At 38.3% G+C, this 12,307-nt stretch overlaps 1 non-coding gene across 1 annotated transcript; it reads left to right on the top strand.

Moving 5' to 3' along the window:
• The first annotated feature begins 6,907 nt into the window (after positions 1-6,907).
• Positions 6,908-7,015, top strand: LOC112793183 (small nucleolar RNA R71). The gene has a single exon (XR_003197890.1). It is a non-coding gene; the product is annotated as a small nucleolar RNA R71 (small nucleolar RNA).
• Positions 7,016-12,307: the final 5,292 nt, after the last annotated feature.

Below are 12,307 nucleotides of genomic sequence, written 5' to 3'. Positions count from 1 at the left end.
GGCCTACTTTGATGTGTGCTTGGGCTGAGCTTGAGCTTTACACGTGCAGAGGCTTCTCTTGGAGTTAAACGCCAAGTTGTAACGTGTTTTTGGCATTTAACTCTGGTTTGTGACGTGTTTCTGGCGTTTTACTCTAGAATGTAGCATGGAACTGGCGTTGTCATCTAAAATTGAATAAAGTATGGATTATTATATGTTTCTGGAAAGCCCTAGATGTCTACTTTCCAACGCAATTGAGAGCATGCCATTTGGAGTTCTGTAGCTCCAGAAAATCCATTTTGAGTGCAGGGAGGTCAGAATCCAACAGCATCAGTAGTCCTTTGTCAGCCTCCTATCAGATTTTTGCTCAGGTCCCTCAATTTCAGCCAGAAAATACATAAAATCACAGAAAAAGACACAAAATTATAGTAAAGTCCAAAAAATGTGAATTTTGCATAAAAACTAATAAAAATATCCCTAAAATAGCTAGATCCTACTAAAAACTACCTAAAAACAATGCCAAAAAGCGTATAAATTATCCGCTCATCACAACACCAAACTTAAATTGTTGCTTGTCCCCAAGCAACTGAAAATCAAATAGGATAAAAAGAAGAGAATATACTATAAATTCCAAAATATCAATGAATATTAGTTTTAATTAGATGAGCGGGACTTGTAGCTTTTTGCTTCTGAACAGTTTTGGCATCTCACTTTATCCTTTGAAGTTTAGAATGATTGGCATCCATAAGAATTCAGAGTTCAGATAGTGTTATTGATTCTCCTTGTTTTGTATGTTGATTCTTGAACACAGCTACTTTATGAGTCTTGGCCGTGGCCCTAAGCACTTTGTTTTCCAGTATTACCACCGGATACATAAATGCCACAGACACATGACTGGGTGAACCTTTTCAGATTGTGACTCAGCTTTCTTAAAGTCCCCAGTTAGAGGTGTCCAGAGCTCTTAAGCACACGCTTTTTGCTTTGGATCACGACTTTAACCACTCAGTCTCAAGCTTTTCACTTGGACCTGCATGCCACAAGCACATGGTTAGGGACAGCTTGATTTAGCCGCTTAGGCCTGGATTTATTTCCTTGGGCCCTCCTATCCATTGATGCTCAAAGCCTTGGATCCTTTTTACCTTTGCCTTTTGGTTTTAATGGCTATTGGCTTTTTTTGCAAGCTTTTTATTCACTGCTTTTTCTTGCTTCAAGAATCAATTTTATGATTTTTCAGATCATCAATAACATTTCTCTTTTTCATCATTCTTTCAAGAGCCAATAATTTTAACATTCATAAACAACAAGATAAAAAATATGCACTATTCAAGCATTCATTCAGAAAACAAAAAGTATTGTCACCACATCAATATAATTAAACTAATTTCAAGGATGAATTCGAAACTCATGTACTTCTTGTTCTTTTGTATTAAAAACATTTTTCATTTAAGAAAGGTGAAGGATTCATGGAATTATTCAAAGCCTTAAGACATAGTTACTAAATACTAATGATCATGTAATAAAGACACAAACATAGGCAAACATGAAGCTCAAAAAAAAAATGAGAGATAAGAACAAGGAAGTTAAGGAATGAGTCCACCTTAGTGATGGTGGCGTCTTCTTCTTGAAGGACCAATGGTGTTCTTGAGCTCCTCTATGTCTCTTCCTTGCCTTTGTTGCTCCTCCCTCATAGCTCTTTGATCTTCTCTAATCTCATTGAGGATGATAGAGTGTTCTTGGTGATCCACCCTTAATTGGTTCATGTCATGACTCAATCCTTCTAGAGAAGTGTTGAGTTGTTCCCAATAGTTGTTTGGAGGAAAATACATCCCTTGAGGCATCTCAGGGATTTCTTGATGATGAGCTTCCTCATGTGTCTCTTGAGATCCATGAATGGACTCTCTTGTTTGCTCCATCCTCTTCTTACTGATGGGCTTGTCCTCTTCAATGAGGATGTCTCCTTCTATGACAACTCCAGCTAAGTTGCATAGATGGCAAATTAGATGAGGATAAGCTAGCCTTGCCAAGGTGGAGGGCTTTTCAGCTACTTTGTAGAGTTCTAGAGAGATGACTTCATGAACTTCTACTTCCTCTCCAATCATAATGCTATGGATCATGATGGCCCAATCCACAGTTACTTCGGATCGGTTGCTAGTGGGGATGATGGAGCGTTAGATGAACTCCAACCATCATCTAGCCACAGGCTTAAGGTCCAGTCTTCTCAATTGAACCGGCTTGCCTTTTGAGTCTCTTTTCCATTGAGCTCTGATGAGCGGATAATTTATACGTTTTTTGGCATTGTTTTTAGTATGTTTTTAGTATGTTTTAGTTAGTTTTTATTATATTTTTATTAGTTTTTAGTTAAAATTCACTTTTCTGGACTTTACTATGAGTTTGTGTGTTTTTCTGTGATTTCAGGTATTTTCTGGCTGAAATTGAGGGACCTGAGCAAAAATCTGATTCAGAGGCTGAAAAGGACTGCAGATGCTGTTGGATTCTGACCGCCCTGCACTCGAAGTGGATTTTCTGGAGCTACAGAAGCCCAATTGGCGAGTTCTCAACTGCGTTGGAAAGTATACATCCTGGGCTTTCCAGCAATGTATAATAGTCCATACTTTGCCCGCGATTTGATGGCCCAAACAGGCGTTTCAAGTCAGCTCAAGAATTCTGGCGTAAAACGCCGGAACTGGCACAAGAATGGGAGTTAAATGCCCAAACTGGTACAAAAGCTAGCGTTTAACTCCAAGAAGAATCTCTACACGAAAATGCTTCAATGCTCAGCCCAAGCACACACCAAGTGGGCCCGGAAGTGGATTTTTATGTCATTTACTCATCTTTGTAAACCCTAAGCTACTAGTTCTCTACAAATAGGACCTTTTGCTATTGTATTAATCATCTGGGTAACTACCTTTGAGTAGTCTTATGCTATCTTAGATCATGGGGTCTGGCCTCTCGGCCATGCCTAGACCTTGTTCTTATGTATTTTCAATAGTGGAGTTTCTACACACCATAGATTAAGGTGTGGAGCTCTGCTGTACCTCGAGTATTAATGCAATTACTATTGTTCTTCTATTCAATTCAGCTCATTCTTGTTCTAAGATATTCATTCGCACCCAAGAACATGATGAATGTGATGATTATGTGACGCTCATCATCCTTCTCACTTATGAACGCGTGCCTGACAACCACTTCCATTCTACAAGCAAACAAGGGTTGAATGTTTATCTCTTGGATTTCTTAATCGGAATCTTCGTGGTATAAGCTAGAATTGATGGCGGCATTCAAGAGAATCCGGAAGGTCTAAACCTTGTCTGTGGTATTCTGAGTAGGATTCAAGGATTGAGTGACTGTGACGAGCTTCAAACTCGCGATTTTGGGGCGTTAGTGACAGACGCGAAAGAATTACTGGATTCTATTCTGACATGATCGAGAACCGACAGCTAAATAGCCGTGCTGTGACAGAGCGCGTTGAACATTTTCACTGAGAGGACGGGATTGTAGCCATTGACAATGGTGATGCCCAACATACAGCTTGCCATGGAAAGGAGTAAGAAGGATTGGATGAAGCCAGTAGGAAAGTAGAGAGACGGAAGGGACAAAGCATCTCCATACGCTTATCTGAAATTCTCATCAATGAATTACATAAGTATCTCTATTTTTATTTTATGCTTTATTCATAAATCATTCATAACCATTTGAATCTGCCTGACTGAGATTTACAAGATGACCATAGCTTGCTTCATACCAACAATCTCTGTGGGATCGACCCTTACTCGCGTAAGGTTTATTACTTGGACGACCCAGTGCACTTGCTGGTTAGTTGTGCAAAGTTGTGATAAAGAGTTGAGATTACAATTGAGCATACCATGTTGATGGTGCCATTGATGATCACAATTTCGTGCACCAAGCTCCTTCCATACATATGTCCATGAGGACTTGGTCCAACCTTTGATCAAAGTTGACCCTTCTAGTGTAGGGGCGTGCGTCTTCTTGCATCATAGGCAAGTTGAACACCAACCTTACGTTCTCCGGACTGAAATCTAAGCATTTCCCCGGAACCATTGTAAGATAATTCTTTGGATTCGGGTTCATACTTTGATCATGGTTCCTAGTGATCCATGCATTGACATAGAACTCTTGAACCATTAAGATTCTGACTTGTTGAATGGGGTGGGTAAGAACTTCCCAACCTCTTCTTTGGATCTCATGTCGGATCTCCGAATACTCATTTTTCTTGAGCATGAAAGGGACCTCAGGGATCACCTTCTTCTTGGCCACAACTTCATAGAAGTGGTCTTGATGGACCTTTGAGATGAATCTCTCCATCTCCCATGACTCGGAGGTGGAAGCTTTTGTCTTCCCTTTCCTCTTTCTAGAGGTCTCTCCGGCCTTAGGTGCCATAAATGGTTATGGAAAAACAAAAAAGCTATGCTTTTACCATACCAAACTTAGAATGTTGCTCGCCCTCGAGCAAAAGAAGAAAGAATAGAAGAAGAAGAAGAAGATATAGAGGAGAGGGAGAGAAGTGTGGTTTCGGCCAAGGGGGTAAGAAAGGGTTGTGTTATGTGAAAATGAAGAAGGATGGATGGGTTTATATAGTTGAGGGAGAGGGGTAGGGTTCGGTCATGTAGGGTGGGTTTGGGTGGGAAAGAGATTTTGAATTTGAAGGTAGGTGGGGTTTATGGGGAAGAGTGGATGGATGTGAGTGTTGAAGAGGTGATGGGAAAGAGTGATTGAGGTGATTGGTGAATGATGTTTGGGAAAGAGTGTCATGAAAATGTGTGAGAGAGAGGGATAAGGTAGGTGGGGATCCTGTGGGGTCCACATATCCTGAGGTATCAAGGATTAATCATCCCTGCACCATTTAGGCGTGTAAAATGCCCTCTGTATGCAATCCTGGCGTTTAACGCCAGACTGATGCTTGTTTCTGGCGTTAAACGCCAGCTCTATGCTTGTTTCTGGCGTTAAACGCCAGCTTGGTGCTTGTTTCTGGCGTTAAACGCCAGACAGATGCTTGTTTCTGGCGTTTAAACGCCAGACAGCTCTTCCTCCAGGGTGTGCTTTTTCTTCTCCTGTTTTTGATTCTGTTTTTAATTTTTGCAATTGTTTTGTTACTCCACATGATCATAAACCTAATAAAACATAAAAGAACAGTAGAAATATAGATAAAAAAAATTGGGTTGCATCCCAATAAGCACTTCTTTAATGTCAATAGCTTGATGGTGAGCTCTCATGGAGCCTCATAGGTATTCAGAGCATTGTTGGGACCTCCCAACACCAAACTCAGAGTTTGAATGTGGGGGTTAAATACCAAACTTAGAGTTTGGTTGTGGCCTCCCAACACCAAACTTAGAGTTTGACTGTGGGGGCTCTGTTTGACTCTATATTGAGAGAAGCTCATCGTGCCTCTTTTCTATGGTTGCAGAGGAAGATCATTGAGCTTTAAACATAAGGTAGTCCCCATTCAATTGAAGGACTAGCTCTCCTCTGTCAACATCAATCACAGCTCATGCTGTGGCTAGGAAGGGTCTTCCAAGGATAATGCATTCATCCTCATCCTTCCCTGTGTCTAAGATTATGAAATCAGCAGGGATGTAAAGGCCTTTAACCTTTACCAACACATCCTCTACCAATCCATAAGCTTGTTTTAGTGACTTGTCTGCCATCTCTAATAAGATTTTTGCAGCTTGTACCTCAAAGATCCTCAGCTTCTTCATTACAAAGAGTGGCATAAGATTTATACCTGACCTCAGGTCACACAGAGCCTTCTCAAAGGTCATGGTGCCTATGGTACATGATATTAAGAATTTACCAGGATCTTGTTTCTTTTAAGGTAGAGTTTGCTGAACCCATGTATTTAGTTCACTAATGAGCAAGGGATGTTCATCTTCTCAAGTCTCATTATCAAAGAACTTGGCATTTAGCTTCATGATGGCTCCTAGATATTGAGCAACTTGTTCTTCAGTTACATCCTCATCCTCTTCAGAGGAAGAATAGTTTTCAGAGCTCATGAATGGTAGAAGGAAGTTTAATGGAATCTCTATGGTCTCTATATGAGCCTCAATTCCTTTAGGTCCTCAATAGAGAACTCCTTTCTATCTGGAGGACGTCCCATGAGGTCTTCCTTATTGGGATTCACATTCTCCTCCTCCTTTGTAGATTCGGCCATGTTGATTATATCAATGGCCTTGCACTCTCCTTTTGGATTCTCTTTTGTATTGCTTGGGAGAGTACTAGGAGGAGTGTCAGTGATTTTCTTACTCAGCTGACCTACTTGTGCCTCCAAGTTTCTAATGGAGGACCTTGTTTCATTCATGAAACTTAAAGTGGCCTTAGATAGATCAGAGACTATATTTGCTAAGCTAGAGGGACTCTGCTTAGAATTCTCTGTCTGTTGCTGAGAAGATGATGGAAAAGGTTTGCTATTGCTAAACCTGTTTCTTCCACCATTATTAAAGCCTTGTTGAGGCTTTTGTTGATCCTTCCATGAGAAATTTGGATGATTTCTCCATGAAACGTTATAGGTGTTGCCAATGGCTTCACTCATGTAATTTACCTCTGCCATTACAGGGTTCTCAGGATCATAAGCCTCTTTTTCAGAAGATGCTTCTTTTGTACTATTGGATGTATTTTGCAATCCATTCAGACTCTGAGATATCATTTTGAATTGTTGGGTCAATATTTTGTTCTGAGCCAATATGGCATTCAGAGCATCAATTTCGAGAACTCCCTTCCTTTGAGGCATCCCATTACTCACAGGATTCCTCTCAGAAGTGTACATGAACTGGTTATTTGCAACCATGTCAATGAGTTCCTGAGCTTCTGCAGGCATTTTCATTAGGTGAATAGATCCACCTGTAGAATGGTCCAATGACATCTTAGATATTTCAGACAGACCATCATAGAATATATCCAGGATGGTCCATTCTGAAAGCATGTCAGAAGGACACTTTTTGGTCAGTTTATTGTATCTCTCCCAAGCTTCATAGAGGGATTCACCTTCTTTTTGTCTGAAGGTTTGAACATCCACTCTAAGCTTGCTCAGTTTTTGAGGAGGAAAGAACTTGGCTAAGAAAGCCGTTACCAGCTTATCCCAAGAGTTCAGGCTGTCTTTAGGTTGAGAGTCCAACCATACGCTAGCTCTGTCTCTTACAGCAAAAGGGAAAAGTATAAGTCTGTAGACCTCGGGATCAACCCCATTGGTCTTAACAGTATCACAGATTTGCAAGAATTCAGTTAAGAACTTAAAAGGATCTTCTGATGGAAGTCTATGAAACTTGTAATTCTGTTGCATCAGAGAAACTAATTGAGGTTTTAGCTCAAAATTATTTGCTCCAATGGCAGGAATTGAGATGCTTCTTCCATGTAAGTTGGAATTTGGTGCAGTGAAGTCACCAAGCATCTTCCTTGCATTGTTGGCATTGTTGTTATTTTTGGCTGCCATGTCTTCTTCTTTTTCGAATGTTTCTGTCAAGTCCTTTGCAGAGGGTTGTGCTTTAGCTTCCCTTAGCTTCCTCCTTAAAGTCCTTTCAGGTTCAGGATCTGCTTCAACAAGAATGTTCTTGTCCTTGCTCCTGCTCATATGAAAAAGAAGAGAACAGAAAAGAAGAGGAATCCTTTATGTCACAGTATAGAGATTCCTTTATGTGAGTAGAAGAAGAAAAGAATAGAAAAAGGAGAAGGAAAATTTGAACACAGAGGAGAGGAGATGGTTCGAATTTTTAGATAAAGAGAAGTGTTAGTAAATAAATAAATAAATATAAGGAGATGAGAGAGAGGAGTTTTTGAAAATTAATTTGAAAAAATGGTTAGTGATTTTTGAAAATTAGAGATAGAAAAGTAGTTAGGTGGTTTTGAAAAAGATAAGATATAGTAAAACAAACAAAAAGTCAATTAGTTAGTTGAAAAATATTTGAAAATCAATTTTGAAAAGATAAGAAGTTAGAAAAGATTTTGAAATTGATTTGATTTGAAAAAGATATGGTTAAAAAGATATGATTGAAAAGATATTTTGAAAAAGATTTGAAAAGGAAGTTAAAAAGATTTGATTTTTAAAATTAAAATTGATTACTTGACTAATAAGAAACTAAAAGATATGATTCTAGAATTTAAAGATTGAACCTTTCTTAACAAGAAAGTAACAAACTTCAAATTTTTGAATCAATCACATTAATTATTAGTAACTTTTCGAAAATTATGAAATAAAGATAAGAAAAAGATTTTGAAATTAAATTTTAAAAATTTTTGAAAATAAATAAAAAAATGAAAAAGATTTGATTTTTGAAAAAGATTTTGAAAAGATAAGATTTTTAAAATTGAAATCTTGACTTGACTAATAAGAAACAACTTATTTAAAAAATTTTGACTAAGTCAACCCAAAGATTTCGAAATTCATGAGTAAAACAAGGAAAATATATTTTTTTATTTTTTAATTTTTTTAATGATGAGAGAGAGAAACACAAATATGACCCAAAACATGAAAATTTTGGATAAAAACCAATGATGCATGCAAGAACACTATGAATGTCAAGATGAACACCAAGAACACTTTGAAGATCAAGATTAATATCAAGACTTGTTTTTGAAAAATTTTTAAGAAAAGAAACACATACAAGACACCAAACTTAGAAATTTTTCATGTTTAGACAATAATAAAACAAGAATGCATATAAAAAAACAAGAAAAGACACAAAACAAGAAAATATAAAGATCAAACAAGAAGACTTATCAAGAACAACTTGAAGATCATGAAGAACACATGCATGAATTTTTAGAAAATTTTGAGAAAAATTAAAAATATGCAATTGACACTAAACTTAAAATTGATACTAGACTCAAACAAAAAACACAAAATATTTTTGGTTTTTATGATTTTATTAATTTTTTTGTTTTTTTTTTGGTTTTTTCAAAAATTATTATTAGAAAAACGAAAAACAAAGAAAAATTTTTTTGAAAGATTTTTTTTTGAAAATTTTTTGAAAAGAAAATTACCTAATCTGAGCAACAAGATGAACCGTCAGTTGTCCAAACTCGAACAATCCCCGGCAACGGTGCCAAAAACTTGGTGCACAAAATTGTGATCTCTAACAATGGCGCTCAACTTGATATGCGCGTTTATAATCTTAGCACTTTCTTCACAACTTTGTATCACTAACCAGCAAGTGCACTGGGTCGTCCAAGTAATAAACCTTACGTGAGTAAGGGTCGATCCCACGGAGATTGTTGGTATGAAGCAGCTATGGTCATCTTGTAAATCTCAGTCAGGCGGATTCTAATGGTTATAATGGTTTTCAAATATAAAGATAAATAAAGCATAAAATAAGATAGAGATACTTATGTAATTCAATGGTGGGAATTTCAGATAAGCGCATGAAGATACTGTGTGGCTCTTTGAACGTCTGCTTTCCGCCTGTCTCCATCCAATCGTGTATATTGCTTTCTATGGCAAGCTGTATGTTAGGGGATCACCGTTGTCAATGGCTACCGTCCGTCCTCTCAGTGAAAATGGTCCAGGTGCTCTGTCACAGCACGGCTAATCATCTGTCGGTTCTCGATCATGCTGGAATAGGATCCATTGATCCTTTTGCGTCTGTCACTACGCCCAATACTCGCGAGTTTGAAGCTCGTCACAGTCATTCAATCCCTGAATCCTACTCGGAATACCACAGACAAGGTTTAGACTTTCCGGATTCTCAAGAATGCTGCCAATGGATTCTAGCTTATACCACGAAGATTCTGGTTAAGGAACCCAAGAGATACTCATTCTAGCTTATTTGCTTGTAGAACAGAAGTGGTTGACAGGCACGCGTTCATAGGTGAGAATGATGATGAGTGTCACATAATCATCACATTCATTAAGTTCTTAGGCGCGAATGGATATCTTAGAATAGAAATAAACAAGAGTTGAATAGAAAAACAGTAGTACTTTGCATTAATTCTCGAGGTACAGCAGAGCTCCACACCTTAATCTATGGTGTGTAGAAACTCCACCGTTGAAAATAAAAAAGAACAAGGTCCAGGCATGGCCGTGAGGCCAGCCCCCAAAACATGATCAAAGGATCAAAAGATAATCCAAAGATGTAAATACAATAGTAAAAAGTTCTATTTATACGAAACTAGTTACTAGGGTTTACAGAAATAAGTCTAAGTGCAGAAATCCACTTCCGGGGCCCACTTTGATGTGTGCTTGGGTTGAGCTTGAGCTTTACATGTACAGAGGCTTCTCTTGGAGTTAAACGCCAAGTTGTAACGTGTTTTTGGCGTTTAACTCTGGTTTGTGACGTGTTTCTGGCATTTTACTCCAGAATACAGCATGGAACTGGCGTTGAACGCCAGTTTGCGTCATCTACACTCAAATAAAGTATAAACTATTATATATTTCTGGAAAGCTCTGAATGTCTACTTTCCAACGCAATTGAGAGCGTGCCATTTGGAGTTCTGTAGCTCCAGAAAATCCATTTCGAGTGCAGGAAGGTCAGAATCCAACAGCATCAGCAGTCCTTTGTCAGCCTCCTATAAGATTTTTGCTCAGGTCCCTCAATTTCAGCCAGAAAATACCTGAAATCACAAAAAAACATACAAACTCATAGTAAAGTCCATAAATGTGAATTTTTCATAAAAACTAGTAAAAATATCCCTAAAAGTAGCTAGATCCTACTAAAAACTACCTAAAAACAATGCCAAAAAGCGTATAAATTATCCGCTCATCAATGGCCAAGTTAGAATTGTCTTGAGAGGGTCCTTGTTGTTGAGAGGGGTGGAACTGCCTGTTGTTAGACCTATTCTGATTGGTTCCACCCTGATTGTTGTGGAACCCCAACTGGGGTCTTTGTGGTTGCTCCCTCCATGAAACGTTAGGGTAATTCCTCCATTCCTGATTGAAAGTATTGGCATAGTAATCATTGTTGGGATTTCTAGAAGAATTTCCCATGTAATTAACTTGCTCATTAGTGGGTTGAGCATAGCCACTAGCGTCCCGTTGGATGTAGCTTCCAGTCATATCATAAGATGCATCTAGATAGTTGACTGCTGAAACTTGTATCTCCGTCAAGTGTTGAGAGATCATGCTAATCTGTTGGGACAGGATCTTATTTTGAGCCAAGATGGCGTCCAGTGTATCTGCCTCCATGAATCATCTCTTTTGAGTAGCCCCAGTGTTTACAGGGTTCCTCTCATAAGTGTATAAGTACTGGTTATTGACAACCATCTTAGTAAGCTCATCTGCCTCTTCAGGCGTCTTCTTCATGTGTAGAGAACCACCTGCAAAGTGATCCAATGACATCTTGGCTATCTCAGAGAGGCCATCATAAAAGATTTGCAGCCTGATCCAGTCTGAAACTATGTTAGGAAGGCATCTCCTGATCATCTGTTTGTATCTTTTCCAGGCCTCATAGAGGGACTCTCCATCTTTCTGTCTGAAGATCTGGACATCCACCCTAAGCTTAGTCAGCTTCTGGCGTGGAAAGAATTTAGTTAAAAATCCAGTGACTACCTTCACCCATGTGTCCAAGCTCTCCTTGGGCTGAGAATCAAGCCACTGCTTTGCTCTGTCCCTTATAGCAAAGAGAAGAGCATGGGCTTGTAAACCTCAGGGTTCACTCCATTTGTCTTAATAGTGTCACAGATTTGCAGGAAGTCAGATATGAATTTGTTGTAGTCCTTCTGCGGGAGTCTATGAAACTGACAGTTTTGTTGCACCAAAGTGGCCAGTTGAGGCTTGAACTCAAAATTGTTAACACCAATTGCAGGTGTAGCTATACTGCACCCATAGAAGTCAGGTGTGGGTGCAGTGTATGAGACAAGCAACTTTCTTGCTTGCTCTTCAGCATTCGGATTCCCTCCATTAACTGCCATAGTGGGTTCTTCAACTTCCTTCTCAAAAGTTTCCTTGACTTTCGCTCCATTTTTGTATGCTTTAGTTTGTTGCAAACGTTGCCTCGAGGTTCTTTCAGGTTCAGAATCAAAATCGAGAAGGGGTTCTTTGTCCCTGTTCCTGCTCATAAACAACAAGAAACAAAGAAAAAATGGGAGTTTCTATGTCAAAGTATAGAGAGCTCCCAATGAGATATCCTATGTAAAAAAAATAAGTAAAACAAAGTGAACAATTAACCAAAAAATTTGAAACAACAAGAGAGAAAATAACTTAAAAATTTTCAAAAACTAAAAGGACAATAACCCTAAAATTTTTGAAAATAAAAAATAAAACAAAGACCTTAACAGGACATCAAACTTAAAATTAAAAATTATATGAAGATTAATAAGATAAAATTTGAAAATCAAGAAAAATAAGCAAAATATAAAATCAAAAATTAAAAAGAAATTAAATAACCAA

Source organism: Arachis hypogaea, chromosome 3, assembly GCF_003086295.3.
Source record: "Arachis hypogaea cultivar Tifrunner chromosome 3, arahy.Tifrunner.gnm2.J5K5, whole genome shotgun sequence".
NCBI classification, from domain to species: domain Eukaryota; kingdom Viridiplantae; phylum Streptophyta; class Magnoliopsida; order Fabales; family Fabaceae; genus Arachis; species Arachis hypogaea.
The sequence above is the reverse complement of the archived record's forward strand: the minus strand, read 5'-3'. Positions and strand labels throughout refer to the sequence as shown.